Below are 13,388 nucleotides of genomic sequence, written 5' to 3'. Positions count from 1 at the left end.
GTGAGCAGACATGACTTTATTGCTGCTCAATTTCACGATTTCAACACGTAATGTTAAGTGAATAATAAAAGGCTTATTAGGTTATCTTTAATTATAGTTAACTGTACATTACTATTTGTCATGTAAATAATATCCTCATCTTCACATAATTTACATCAACGTACTGAGTAGCGCTTTCACAGACGATTAAAAAAAGTGTTCTATTAAAAAAATATGTAAAGCAAGCTGTAGTGAGAAATCGTCGGAATTTGATGTCGTTTGCAAGGCTGCAGGCCGGAAAAACAATGAGAAAAGCGGGAGAATAAGGAGCCGGCATGAGAAAGCACGGTTGTGTCCGGTGTTGTGCTGTTTGCAGCGCATTTTGTTTTCTTCGTGACGAATGCGCGGTATGCGTATGCGTAACGTACGTATTTACAGAGTGCTGGGAGTTTTAGTGACAGCATATGAGCATTTGACAAGCTCATATGTCAAATGCTTCTGGCTGTCTTTCTGCTAAAAAACGGTTTTACTACCACCACTTGAAATAATAGATTCTTCAAGAAATAAAAAGAAAACGTAATGCCCCGAAAACAACAATATTTTTGCTCAATGTATCAATAACTCATAACCTTGACAAAGTGGAATCGAGTACCATAGTCAATATCTTGTATTTTTTCACCGCCATTGTTCTTATCAGCGATATTTGGCAGTTCCCAAGTGAAGCAAAAGTGTTATACCGGCTATGCCAACCAAATGTCATCAAGAATAAAGAAATAATAATGCTGGGCTTTATGCGAACGCCTAATCTACGTTGATGGGCTTTGTTCGTGATAGTCGTAATCATAAGCCTATTTTATGTTCACTGCAGGACGAAGGCCTCCTACCAGCGATCTCCAATTACTCCCGTCTTGCGCCAGGGTGACACCATCCCGCGCATCCAGGTTTCTTAATTTTATCATACTAGGCGAATCACTCTGTCGTCCTCTACTACGCTTCCATTCCCTTGTCACGCGCTCTGTAACCCATAGGCCGCCGGTTACCTGATCTAAGCATTACACGGCCTGCCAATTCAGTTTTTTCGTCATAATCATAATTAACTCATGCCTCATCGAAAAACTGCCCACTAATCAAGAAGGAGAAGAGAAATTTGAGAGAAATGGTGAAGGACGGCTCGTCACGGAAGGAAGCGATAACGATTGTTAAAAGACAACGTTCCCGTGGACGGCGCGCTTCCAAGAAAAAAAAAAAGAGTAATTTTACCTCCAGTGCGTTCCATTATATATACGCCGCCGCCACCGCCACCACCGTCAAGCACCATACGCCTACATGGAGAGAATAATACCGAGGCTCAGAGAAGAGAATCTGACTCTGCTTGGCCTGCACTACCACAGGCACACTTCTCCGCGGAGCGAGAGCATCGACTACTGCCCAAGCGCTACTTCGACAACAGGCAATCAAGCTGCCCAAGATCTCCAGGTCGTTGCTTTACTACAGTTGCTGGTGAGTGTTATCTGCACGCACTCCTGCATAATCTGCAAACACCATTCACTAAATGCGCACTTCAAGTCCTGGACTCCCTTGAACCAGTACTTGCGGGCGTACAGTGACAGTATGGCTTGCCATCCACAACCACCACGGCCTTTCCGGGAGCAAGCGAAGTGCCTTTCCATACTTCAATGAAACGCCAGAGGTCTGCGGTTACGGATATAAGAATTTTGGCACTTTGTTTTTGAGATCAAGTTCCTCATTATCATTTGTGAACCTCATTTTTAAAATATAATTGAACTATCGGGTTGGGAATCACTTGTTTCTCCATGCATTGAACATAGTCCAGTTTTTGTGTGCATCCGCAATGAGCTCACGTATGTTCACCAAGCAGTGCAACCTCACGACGACAATAAATGCCTGTGTCTCCGAGTAAAGAGGAGCAAGGTGTCATCCACACTGATAGGCCCCTACATATCCCCATCACGTATATTTGATCGACAGAGACTAAATAAAAGATATACTCACAGCAACTCCTGGTCCTTGGATAATTATGGGCGACTTGAACGCCCATTGCACACTCTGAGGTAGCTTCTGGACAAATCAAAGAGGCAAGAGCCTAGTCGATCTTGCATCTGAGCACGGACTGAGAGTTTCGAACGATGGCAGCCCGACTTATCTCCGAGGATTGACTTGCAGCAGCTGTTTAGACTTGATAATTAATATAGCAGGGTTAAAGTTTCAAAATTCAATTGTTCACAGATATTGAAGCTCACGGCAGCAACCTTATTCCTACGTACATGACTATCAGAGGCCTTGACAGTTTTTTTCCCTCTGTGCTCTCAAGACATATTGACTGGCAAGCGTACCGAATTTTGATCGAGGGCAAGTGTAGACATGAACCTCCCGAACCCTGTAAAGACATGATCTTACAAGCGATGGAGACTTTTATGCATGCCGATGTTTACAACTACAAGACGCACAAGTTTCGAAAAAGAATTAATGAGGCTTCGGGCAATCCGCCGGGCGAGTCGAGAGCGGCCCAAACAGTCCAGAGCGACCCATGGGAGCGGCCCAACCATCACTTTTTTTTGTGCTCACTAGGGTTTCGACAGGAATTTAGGGCGCCGGCTCCTTTCCCCCGCGTATCTCCCCTGAAGAAAGCCGAGCGCCAGGCCGGGGTACACTTGTGTCCATTTGAATCAGTGGGTGCCCGGCGGCGCACGAAGTTCATTTATGACCTCGGGCAAGCCCGAAGCATTTATAATAAAGTTCTGCCGTAGTTAAAGAAACTTAAGGACCAACGATAGAAGAACTTCTGCGAATCGCTGGACCGTCACAAGCTGATATTAACAGTATGGAGAACTCTTAAGGGTCTTCGCTCATTTCCACAACAACGTCGTCCCTTCACAGAGCTGGCTCTACATCAAAGGCATCCAGAGCTTGAGGTCGCTGGTGATTTTCGTGTGAAGGCTGCTGGCGACGTCGTTCTACTGACCGACCTCTCGCTGCACGATGTTGTTGTCACGCTAGATCAAAATGTGTAAGTGCCCTTTTCTATGGAAAAACTCCAAGCGGCTTTGGCGACGCGCTGTGGGTCGTCATCACCCGGTCCCGACGGGGTGACCTGTGGTGCCTTAAGGCACCTAGGTACAACAGCGCAATGCCCTGTCTTCTGGCTATCTTCAACCAATCTTAACATGACGGCATGGTCCCCGACGATAGGAAGTGTAGCTGGCTGGTGCCTCTACTGAAACCTGAAACGTCTCCGCTGGACCTTACATCTAAACCGATCGATTGCACTTACGAGTTGAATCGGCAACGTCTTGCAGATGATGTTGCTGACACGTATGAATGGTAGCTAGAATATTATAGTATCTACCCTGATGCAATGGCTGGCTTTCGACGAGTACGTTCTACAATTGATAGCGTCATCGATCTTGTGAGCTCCGTGCAGCAACGAAAATCTACGAAGCGTCTCTCTGTGGTACTGTTCTTAAACGTAAAAGGTGCCTATGACAATGTAACCCCCAAAGCTATTCTCAAAGCTCTTGAGGCAGCAGAACTTGGAGGCCACGTCTTTCGATGGATTAGGAGCTATCTCAAGGAAAAAGATGGCCCGACAAATAGGTATTTCTCTAATCGCGGTGTTACACAAGGCGGAGTGTTGAAGTCCGACTCTTCAATATCGTTCTTGTGGAGCTCGCCGATAGGCTGCTACATACAGCTAATGTCTCGTTCAACGCCGATGATATTTGCATCTGGGCGTTTGGCGTGACATGGCCACAAGTGCGCGCAAGAATACAGAAAGCGGCAACCCTGACAGCGGCGTACCTTCGCCACCAAGGTCTGACGATATGCACAGAAAAAAAAAAACAACAACGTATTAATGGTACTTATGCTCAAACCGATGTATTTATACCCGTTGTGCATCAAACGCCAGTCAATTGCGTATAAGAAGACTCGCAGGCTCTTAAGCGTTATTGTGGATCGTGGTCTCACCTGGAGTTCCCACGTCTCCAACCTGAAGAAAAAACTGCTTCGGATTGAGAATATGTTTAATTTCGTAGGTCGAAAATCGCAGGTTCCATCCGTGCGCTCCATGTTACAGGATTTCTGCGATACAGTCTTCCTGTTTTCTCCAACACATACAAGGCTAAGCTCCATGCACTACATAGCGTACAAGCCCAATAACTTCAGACAAGTCTTGGCCTCCCCAGATGTTCTTCGACAACTGTGCAACGCACGCGATCGCCACACATCACCGCGCCGTTGAGACGCTAAGAGCGCACATTTCACTCCTTTTTCGGCTTCCATCCCACCATATAGCCTTTTTGCCAGCGCGAAAAACCGCGGGCTACATTTGCGGCATTGTAACAAGACACCATGACTCAATACTATCTGGCTTCAAGCCTATCAAACGCCCAACATCGGCATTGCGGTTTCTCCGGCAACCGCACATGTATCTCTCAGTTGCTGCTATTGTTAAGAAGACATACTTGTCACCGCTAGTCTTGAAGCAGTTGTCTCTGCTTCACAATCCACAATTACACGGACGGTTCCACGAATTCCAACAGCTTTACCGGAGCGGTGGTTGTTCCATCGGACACCGTCTTTTGCAGCTTAAATTATTTCACATTACGACGGCGATAGCAGCAGAACTAGCATCTCTTCAAGGTGCAATCGTTTACGTGCTCTAGCATCCACCAAAACGTTGAGCCATTTACTGCGATGCGAAAAGCAGCCCCGCAAACTCTGTAATTTGCCCTAAGTCATGTGTTACAGGAGCAGCTAGTGTACGAAATGAGGCACCAAGCGCTCGAGAAAGGACACGACACCCTATTTCAATTGTTGCCGAGTCATTGCGGAATTGTCGACGACAGCACATATGAAGCTGCGCGCTCGGCTCATCAACATCAGGAGGTGCCTATACCATCCTCGAGAACGGATGCTGCGCGGTAACTTCAATACCTTGCTCACGACATCATACTTCTACGATTGAATTCACCGGGTTTCACACACCCACGCTTGTATTCTCTCGATCCCTAACTTGCGACTTCCGACCTACCACCCGAACTCTCCCGTGGCAAAAAAACTTTATTGTGTCGCATGTCGTTCGACGTCGCATTTACGAATGCCTATTCATTCCCAATAGGAATGGTCAAAAATGCGGCGCGCAATATTTGCGGGTGCGACGAGGCACTAGAGCACTTTCTATGCCACTGACCCTTCTTTGATGCTCGACGATGTGCTCTGCAAGCTAGACTCAGCCGACTGTATGACAGACCGCTCTCGGAGGAAAAACATCCTGGTACCATGGCCTAAAAATTAAAAATTAAATTATGGGGTTTTATGTGCCACAACCACAATCTGATTATGAGGCACGCCGTAGTGGGTTGACTTCCGGAAATTTGGTCCACCTGGGGTTCTTTAACGTGCACCTAAATCTAAGTATTCAAGCAGAACTTTTTGTTGGGCTAGTTGGTGCATGTTACTAAATTATTTAAAGCGCCAAACAGACGACACAAGAAGAGACACGGACGAGCGCTCGTCCGTGTCTCTTCTTGTGTCGTCTGTTTGGCGCTTTAAATAATTTAGTAAATCTAAGTACACGGGTGTTTTTGCATTTCGCCCCCATCGAAATGCGGCCGCCGTGGCCGGGATTCGACCCCGCGACCTCGTGCTCAGCAGCTCAACACCATAGCCACTGAGCAACCACGACGGGTAGGGACCATGGCCTATGCAGTCTTGTATGCACAAGGCCACAAAAGCCCTATTGCACTTGTTGAAGGCGACTGGACTGGTCGAACGCTTGTGATAGCTAGCGAACATTCCTTTGCGAGTGCGTTCAGAATGATTGCCTATTTATTCTTTTTTATATATTTGTTTCTTATCTATTGTTCCCCCTTCCCAAGTGAAGGGTAGCCAACCGGGCACGTCCTTGGTTAACCTTCCTACCTTCCCTTCTTCGTTTTTCTCTTTCTCTCTCTCCTAACCTCAACTAGAATATCGGCTACTCCGCTTGCTCTTCAATCCACAACGCTGTCTTCCTGTTTCTTACCGTTCCGCCCATCATCGTTCGTTGCCTGGTATCAACTCCTTCTCAAGCTTTTTAAACCTCCAAGTGTCTGCTCCATATGTTAGTACCGGCGGAATTCAATGACTGTACACTTTTCGTTTCAAGGATAGCGGCAAGCTTCCGGTCAAGGGCTTGGTAATGCGCCTGCCGTACGCGCTCTAACGTAACTTTATTCGGTAGATTTGCCCCTCATGATCCGGATCCCTTGTGACTAAATGGCCTAGATAAACGTACTCTTGCACAGATTCTAGACGATGATTGCCATTAAGGAATTCTTGTTCGTCTTGCTAGGTGATTGTACATTACCATAGACTTCAAACCAACACTTTGGCGTTTTTCAGCTAAGGTCCTCAATCATTTGTTACATGTCATCTTCACCATTGCAGAACACAGAATCATCTACGTACCGCAGATATCTGCCATTTTCCCCGTTCTCAGACTGAGAAGCTGTTAGCTTAATTCTCAGTCTAACAGCTTGAATACATCTAAGCATGCATTGGAGAGTGTCTCTCCTTGCCTTACCCCCTTGCTAATTAGTATTTTTCTGTTTTTTTTTTGTTAAGAATGAGCTATGTAACCTTTATACATATTCGCTAAGATGCATTCACGTGTGCTTCCTCTACAATTTCACTGTATGCCTTGCCTACATTAATGCTGGTATTTCTGCTGCATTGAAAGCCTTTTCGTTAGTCTACGAACGCCATAAATAGGTTGGTTTATACTTCTCTTTTTCTTTTTTGATGAATCCGTACCAACTCGCCCAGCTGTCAACGCTTTTTATGGTTATACCCCGCAGATTTCTTAGCTGTACCTGAATGACATGAATGCGATCCATTGCTTAATATTCCTTCCTAAAGCCAACCTGTTCCCTCATATTCATGACCCGTGGCTATATAATGAATAACGCCATTAAGTATAGTTTTTTTAACCTACACTTGACGTCGGTCGCGTAAAGCCTATCTATCTATGCTATCTATCTATCTATCTATCTATCTATCTATCTATCTATCTATCTATCTATCTATCTATCTATCTATCTATCTATCTATCTATCTATCTATCTATCTATCTATCTATCTATCTATCTATCTATCTATCTATCTATCTATCTATCTATCTATCTATCTATCTATCTATCTATCTATCTATCTATCCGCCTACGACTTTGTGCAGTCATGGTCGTTTCGTTAACTTGGTATGCACCAAAATTGGCATACTATCACAAGAGTATACGACGAACATAAATGATATGTCATGAAATGAATGTCATGACATGCGCGTCGTGTAGGTCATGAAACAGCCGCCTACGTCTTGGTGCTCTCATGGTCGTTTCGTTAACTAGGTAGGTACTAAAATTGGTATACTATGACAGGAGTGCGTGACGAACATAAGTGATAGATCATGACATAAATGTCATGACTTGCGTGTCATGTAGTTCCTTCCTGACAATGACCCAGTGAAAACGATTAACACTCAAAAACCACTGAAATGGGTTCGGACGTGGGTACTATGTGAAGGAAACACCACAGGGTGCTGCTAGAAGCTATAGTCATGAGCATGACCCAGCAAAAATGACAATGACTCAGCGAAAAAAGATTACACTAAAAAACCACTGGAACGGGTTTGGACGTGGACACTAAGTGAAAGAAACACTCAATGATGATGGTAGAAATCATAGTCATGAGCATGACTGAGCAAAAATGACAATGACTGAGCGAAAAAAATATTAACACTCAAAAACGACTGGAATGGGTTCGGATGGGATACTAGGTGAAGGAAAAGGCCAAGATTGTTGGTCGAAGTCATAGTCATGACCGTGAGTGAGCAAAAATGACAGTGACTCAGCGACAAAAGATTGACACTCAAAAACCACTGAAATGGGTTCGGACGTCGGTACTAAGTGAAGGAAACACTAAAGGATGGTGGTAGAAGTCATAGTCATGAATGCGACTCCGAAAAAACGTCAATGACTTAGCAAAAAAATATCAACACTCAAAAACACTGAAATGGGTTCGGACATGGGTACTAAGTGTTAAACACTAAAGGATGGTACAAGTCATAGTCACGAGTATGACTAAGACTTTCGCCTTTAGGTCTCTTAGGTGTAGCTAAAGGGACTCCTGGGGACTCATGACATGAATGTCATGACATGCGTGTCATGTAGGTCATGAAACAGCCGCCTACGTCTTGGTGCTCTCATGGTCGTTTCGTTAACTTGGTAGGCGGGGACACACTGCTTCGCATAACATCGATTCCCACAGGGCGTGGGATCTGCCATATTTGTTTTTTTTTTTCATTTTCGGCGGTATTTAGTTGGAAAAGCCAGCGTAAAAATATGGCCGAGTAAGATACAGATCTACTTTTTTAAATAATAATAATAGTAATAATAATAATAATAATAATAGCGGCAGTATATTTGCTCTAGTATTGACATTTACATTTAATAACTCTTTGACTAATTCCACTTTCTCTCACATGTGGAAAACTGCTCGTGTTTTTCCTGTATTTAAGTCTGGCTGTAAATCCCACGTCTCGAATTATCACCCAATTTCTCTTCTCTATGCCACGTCTAAGATTTTTGAGCTTACTATTCACAACATATTGTCTTTCACTGTTAAGCAGTCGCTCATTCCGAATCAGCATGGATTTCTCACCGGCCGCTCCACTATCACAAATCTCGTAAGTTTCATGACGCAGATCTCCGCGCCGGTAGTTCAAAGGGCGCAACTTGACAACATTTATTGTGACCTCAGCAAGGCTTTTGATGTAGTCAGCCCCTCACTGCTTCTGATCAAGCTTACGCACTTTGATATTGACTCGTCAGTTGTCAATCTCTTGCGCAGTTATCTTCTTGATAGATCGTGTTATGTTAACGTCAATGGCCAAACGCCTTCTTTTTACATGGCAACTAGCGACGTCCCTGAAGGATCAGTATTAGGACCACTCCTTTTAAATTTTTTTATTAATGACGTTCTTTCTGCTATTCGGAACTCTTCTTTCCTTCTATATGCCGATAACATCAATATTTTAAAGAAAATTCACACTGTTGATGACTGTCGCTCCTTGCAGTCTGACCTGTTTTTTTTTCTTTCTAAATGGTGCAAGGATAATAACCTCACCTTGAATGCTGCTAAGACCAAAGTCAAGACTTTCACACGCAAAACAGCAAGTATTTCTTTTTTTATTCTGTAGATTCTGTGCCGTTGTGTAAGGTCTGCGAGATCAATGATCTCGGTGTACTTTTTGATGCAGCCTTACACTTTTCTGCTCACACTAAACGCGTTGCAATGCGGGGTATGCGCTCTCTTGGCTCTGTCCGCAGACTATCGAGAGAATTCGTCTCCTACACCGTTCCGCAAATTGTACACAACCATCTGTCTTCCTCAACTCGAATATGCGTCGGTCGTCTGGAATGGCTCTTCTAGATCCAACAGTGGCATTATAGATCGTGTCCGGAAAAAAGTTTCTAAGCATATATAATCACCGCTTTAAAAACCTGGACATTGCACCCTGTACTAGCACTGTTGGATTGTTGTCATTGCCCTCACTTTGCGACCGACGTAATCGCGCTGACCTTCTCTGTTTGTCTTCAAAGTCCTTCACGGTAACCTCACGTGTCCCGAACTTCTCAGCTGTGTCATGTTTCGTATCCCACGCAAGATCACCAGAGAAAATAGACCTTTCCATGTGCCTGCCTGTCATCACGAACACTCAACTGTCCACAGAATACAGAGTCTTTATAACGCTTACTTTCGTGATCTTGATATCTTTCATAACTCCTTGTCATCGTTCTTTTCCGAGCTTTGCCTTGTGTTATAATTTCATGCATTGTTCAAGTGCCCTTCTCCCCCTTTTTCTTTTGTATTTACTTTGCGCTTTGTTGTCGGTACACTCTCTTCTTTTCACAATTTTTATTTTTATTCGCTTATTCTTTAATCATATTCCCCTGCAGTGTTTTGTTTTTGGTTTGTAATGTATGCGTGCGCCAGCACTCAGACCTTAGGGTTGTTCCTGGGCACGTTCAGTAAACATGATTGATTGATTGATCGATCGATCGATCGATCGATCGATAATCATCATCATCATCATCATCATCATCAGCAGCAGCAGCAGCAGCAGCAGCAGCAGCTGCTGCTGCTGCTGCTGCTGCTGCTTTAGCTTTAGCTGCTGCTTTAGCTTTAGCTGCTGCTTTAGCTGCTGCTTTAGCTTTAGCTGCTTTAGCTTTAGCTTTAGCTGCTTTAGCTTTAGCTTTAGCTTTAGCTGCTGCTTTAGCTTTAGCTTTAGCTGCTTTAGCTTTAGCTGCTTTAGCTTTAGCTGCTGCTTTAGCTGCTTTAGCTGCTGCTTTAGCTTTAGCTGCTGCTTTAGCTTTAGCTGCTGCTTTAGCTTTAGCTGCTGCTTTAGCTGCTTTAGCTGCTGCTTTAGCTTTAGCTGCTGCTTTAGCTGCTTTAGCTGCTGCTTTAGCTTTAGCTGCTGCTTTAGCTTTAGCTGCTGCTTTAGCTTTAGCTGCTGCTTTAGCTTTAGCTGCTGCTTTAGCTTTAGCTGCTTTAGCTTTAGCTGCTTTAGCTTTAGCTGCTTTAGCTTTAGCTGCAGCTTTAGCAGCTGCAGCTTTAGCTTTAGCAGCAGCTTTAGCTTTAGCAGCTTTAGCTTTAGCAGCAGCTTTAGCTTTAGCAGCTTTAGCTTTAGCAGCTTTAGCTTTAGCAGCAGCTTTAGCAGCTGCTTTAGCAGCAGCTGCTTTAGCTGCAGCAGCTTTAGCAGCAGCAGCTTTAGCAGCAGCAGCAGCAGCAGCTTTAGCAGCAGCAGCTTTAGCAGCAGCAGCTGCAGCAGCTTTAGCAGCAGCAGCAGCAGCAGCTTTAGCAGCAGCAGCAGCAGCAGCAGCAGCAGCTTTAGCAGCAGCAGCAGCAGCAGCAGCAGCAGCAGCAGCAGCAGCAGCAGCAGCAGCAGCAGCAGCAGCAGCAGCAGCAGCAGCAGCAGCAGCAGCAGCAGCAGCAGCAGCAGCAGCAGCAGCTTTAGCAGCAGCTTTAGCAGCAGCAGCAGCAGCAGCAGCAGCAGCAGCTTTAGCAGCAGCAGCAGCAGCAGCAGCAGCAGCAGCAGCAGCAGCAGCAGCAGCAGCAGCAGCAGCAGCAGCAGCAGCAGCAGCAGCAGCAGCAGCAGCAGCAGCAGCAGCAGCAGCAGCAGCAGCAGCAGCAGCAGCAGCAGCAGCAGCAGCAGCAGCAGCAGCAGCAGCAGCAGCAGCAGCAGCAGCAGCAGCAGCAGCAGCAGCAGCAGCAGCAGCAGCAGCAGCAGCAGCAGCAGCAGCAGCAGCAGCAGCAGCAGCAGCAGCAGCAGCAGCAGCAGCAGCAGCAGCAGCAGCAGCAAGCAGCAGCAGCAGCAGCAGCAGCAGCAGCAGCAGCAGCAGCAGCAGCAGCAGCAGCAGCAGCAGCAGCAGCAGCAGCAGCAGCAGCAGCAGCAGCAGCAGCAGCAGCAGCAGCAGCAGCAGCAGCAGCAGCAGCAGCAGCAGCAGCAGCAGCAGCGCAGCAGCAGCAGCAGCAGCAGCAGCAGCAGCAGCAGCAGCAGCAGCAGCAGCAGCAGCAGCAGCAGCAGCAGCAGCAGCAGCAGCAGCAGCAGCAGCAGCAGCAGCAGCAGCAGCAGCAGCAGCAGCAGCAGCAGCAGCAGCAGCAGCAGCATCAGCAGCAGCAGCAGCAGCAGCAGCAGCAGCAGCAGCAGCAGCAGCAGCAGCAGCAGCAGCAGCAGCAGCAGCAGCAGCAGCAGCAGCAGCAGCAGCAGCAGCAGCAGCAGCAGCAGCAGCAGCAGCAGCAGCAGCAGCAGCAGCAGCAGCAGCAGCAGCAGCAGCAGCAGCAGCGCAGCAGCAGCAGCAGCAGAAGCAGCAGCAGCAGCAGCGCAGCAGCAGCGCAGCAGCAGCAGCAAGCAGCTAGCAGCCGCAGTAGCGTATTAGTAGTGTAGTAGCAGTAGCAGTAGCGTAGTAGTAGTAGTAGTAGTAGTAGTAGTAGTAGTAGTATAGTAGTAGTAGTGTAGTTACTACACGCCGTTCGTTCCAGAAGTGTAAGCGCCACTGCTCTTGTCGCCGAGGGGTGCCGGTTACTGTATGCCGAAGCTGCAGTCGTCAGCATCTGTTCACTATCAGGCTTGAACTCCATTCTAGCTTCAAACTAGTGCTGTAGTAGAGCAGAACGCCAATTCACAGGCGCCGACGCGTTCTGACGACGTGAGCAGTGATCTTTATGCGGCGGATTGTACCTGCGCATTCCGACGATGCCCAACGATATACGAGTACCTGTGCACATATGCATAGCAGATCGAACTTACCTAGAACACACGGGTGTGTGGCTCACGCTACGCACAGCACCAGACACGGGTACTAGAAGTCACATTCATCGTGGAAGCACTGTGCATGTGCAGAGAGCGAAGAGAATAACGCGACGCACGCTGCCTCATTTATTGCTTAAACAGTAAGCGCGAAAACAAGTTATCTAGTTCGAATTAAAAAATATATATATTCCGCACACTTTTTAGTTTCAATCCTTGTGAAACATATTTCTGGTTAGTCAAGCTTGCTCACGGTGATTGGCCCGCAACGGATAAGTTGCAAGCGCTCTCCTGACGCAGCGTGGATGAACGAATCGAAATCTCTGCACAGCAAGTCGGCGTCTGCGGCACCATAGTGTAGGCGATTTGGCGGAGGAAGCCGACACAGTCGACATGCGATAATTCGGACTAGTCGGGGTGGACTTCAATTTATGCGAAGTACGAATTAAACGATAAGCCCAAAGGGGGGCGTAGCGAAATAAACTTTTTTTACGCACGTTTTCACTGATTGACAAACAAAAATAAAAGTGAGGGCGATACAACCTACAGTTGAAGTCGATCAAAGATAATGTCTTCTTGAGCGAGATTGCGGTGAGAATGGGGCGGAGTCACTGCGCGCGGAACTAGCGCACGGAACTGCTTCGGACTGCTTCAGTTTTTTTTTTTTTTTTTTTTTTACTGCACAATTTTCGAGATCGGCTCACATTTTTAGACTGCATGATCTTCAGTATCGGCCCATGTCTTAAATAATTTTAAATAATTTCTGGGGTTTTACATGCCAAAACTACGATCTCACTCTGAACGTTATGATTATGGGACGTGGGCCCGAATTCACAAAACCTCCTTACGCTAGATTTCTTCGTAAGATAAATTTTCAGCCAATCCTGACGCTGGACGTATCATTATCAAAGGCGGCCGGCCAATGGCAAGGAGCACTTACGAAAGAAAATCCTCGTGGATTCGGCCCCTGATTACGGACAAGAAGCAAGCTGTCAGTGCCGCTGAGTGAGTGTAATACATACTACGTGTACTGCGAGGAGGA

General features: G+C 46.4%; 1 pseudogene; it reads left to right on the top strand.

Moving 5' to 3' along the window:
• The first annotated feature begins 1,305 nt into the window (after positions 1 to 1,305).
• Positions 1,306 to 11,872, top strand: LOC119437991 (ras-interacting protein RIP3-like; annotated as a pseudogene).
• Positions 11,873 to 13,388: the final 1,516 nt, after the last annotated feature.

Source organism: Dermacentor silvarum, chromosome 1 (genome assembly GCF_013339745.2).
Source record: "Dermacentor silvarum isolate Dsil-2018 chromosome 1, BIME_Dsil_1.4, whole genome shotgun sequence".
In the NCBI taxonomy this organism is placed as follows: Eukaryota; Metazoa; Arthropoda; class Arachnida; order Ixodida; family Ixodidae; genus Dermacentor; species Dermacentor silvarum.
Note: the sequence above shows the minus strand (reverse complement) of the source record. Positions and strands in the feature narration are given on the sequence as shown.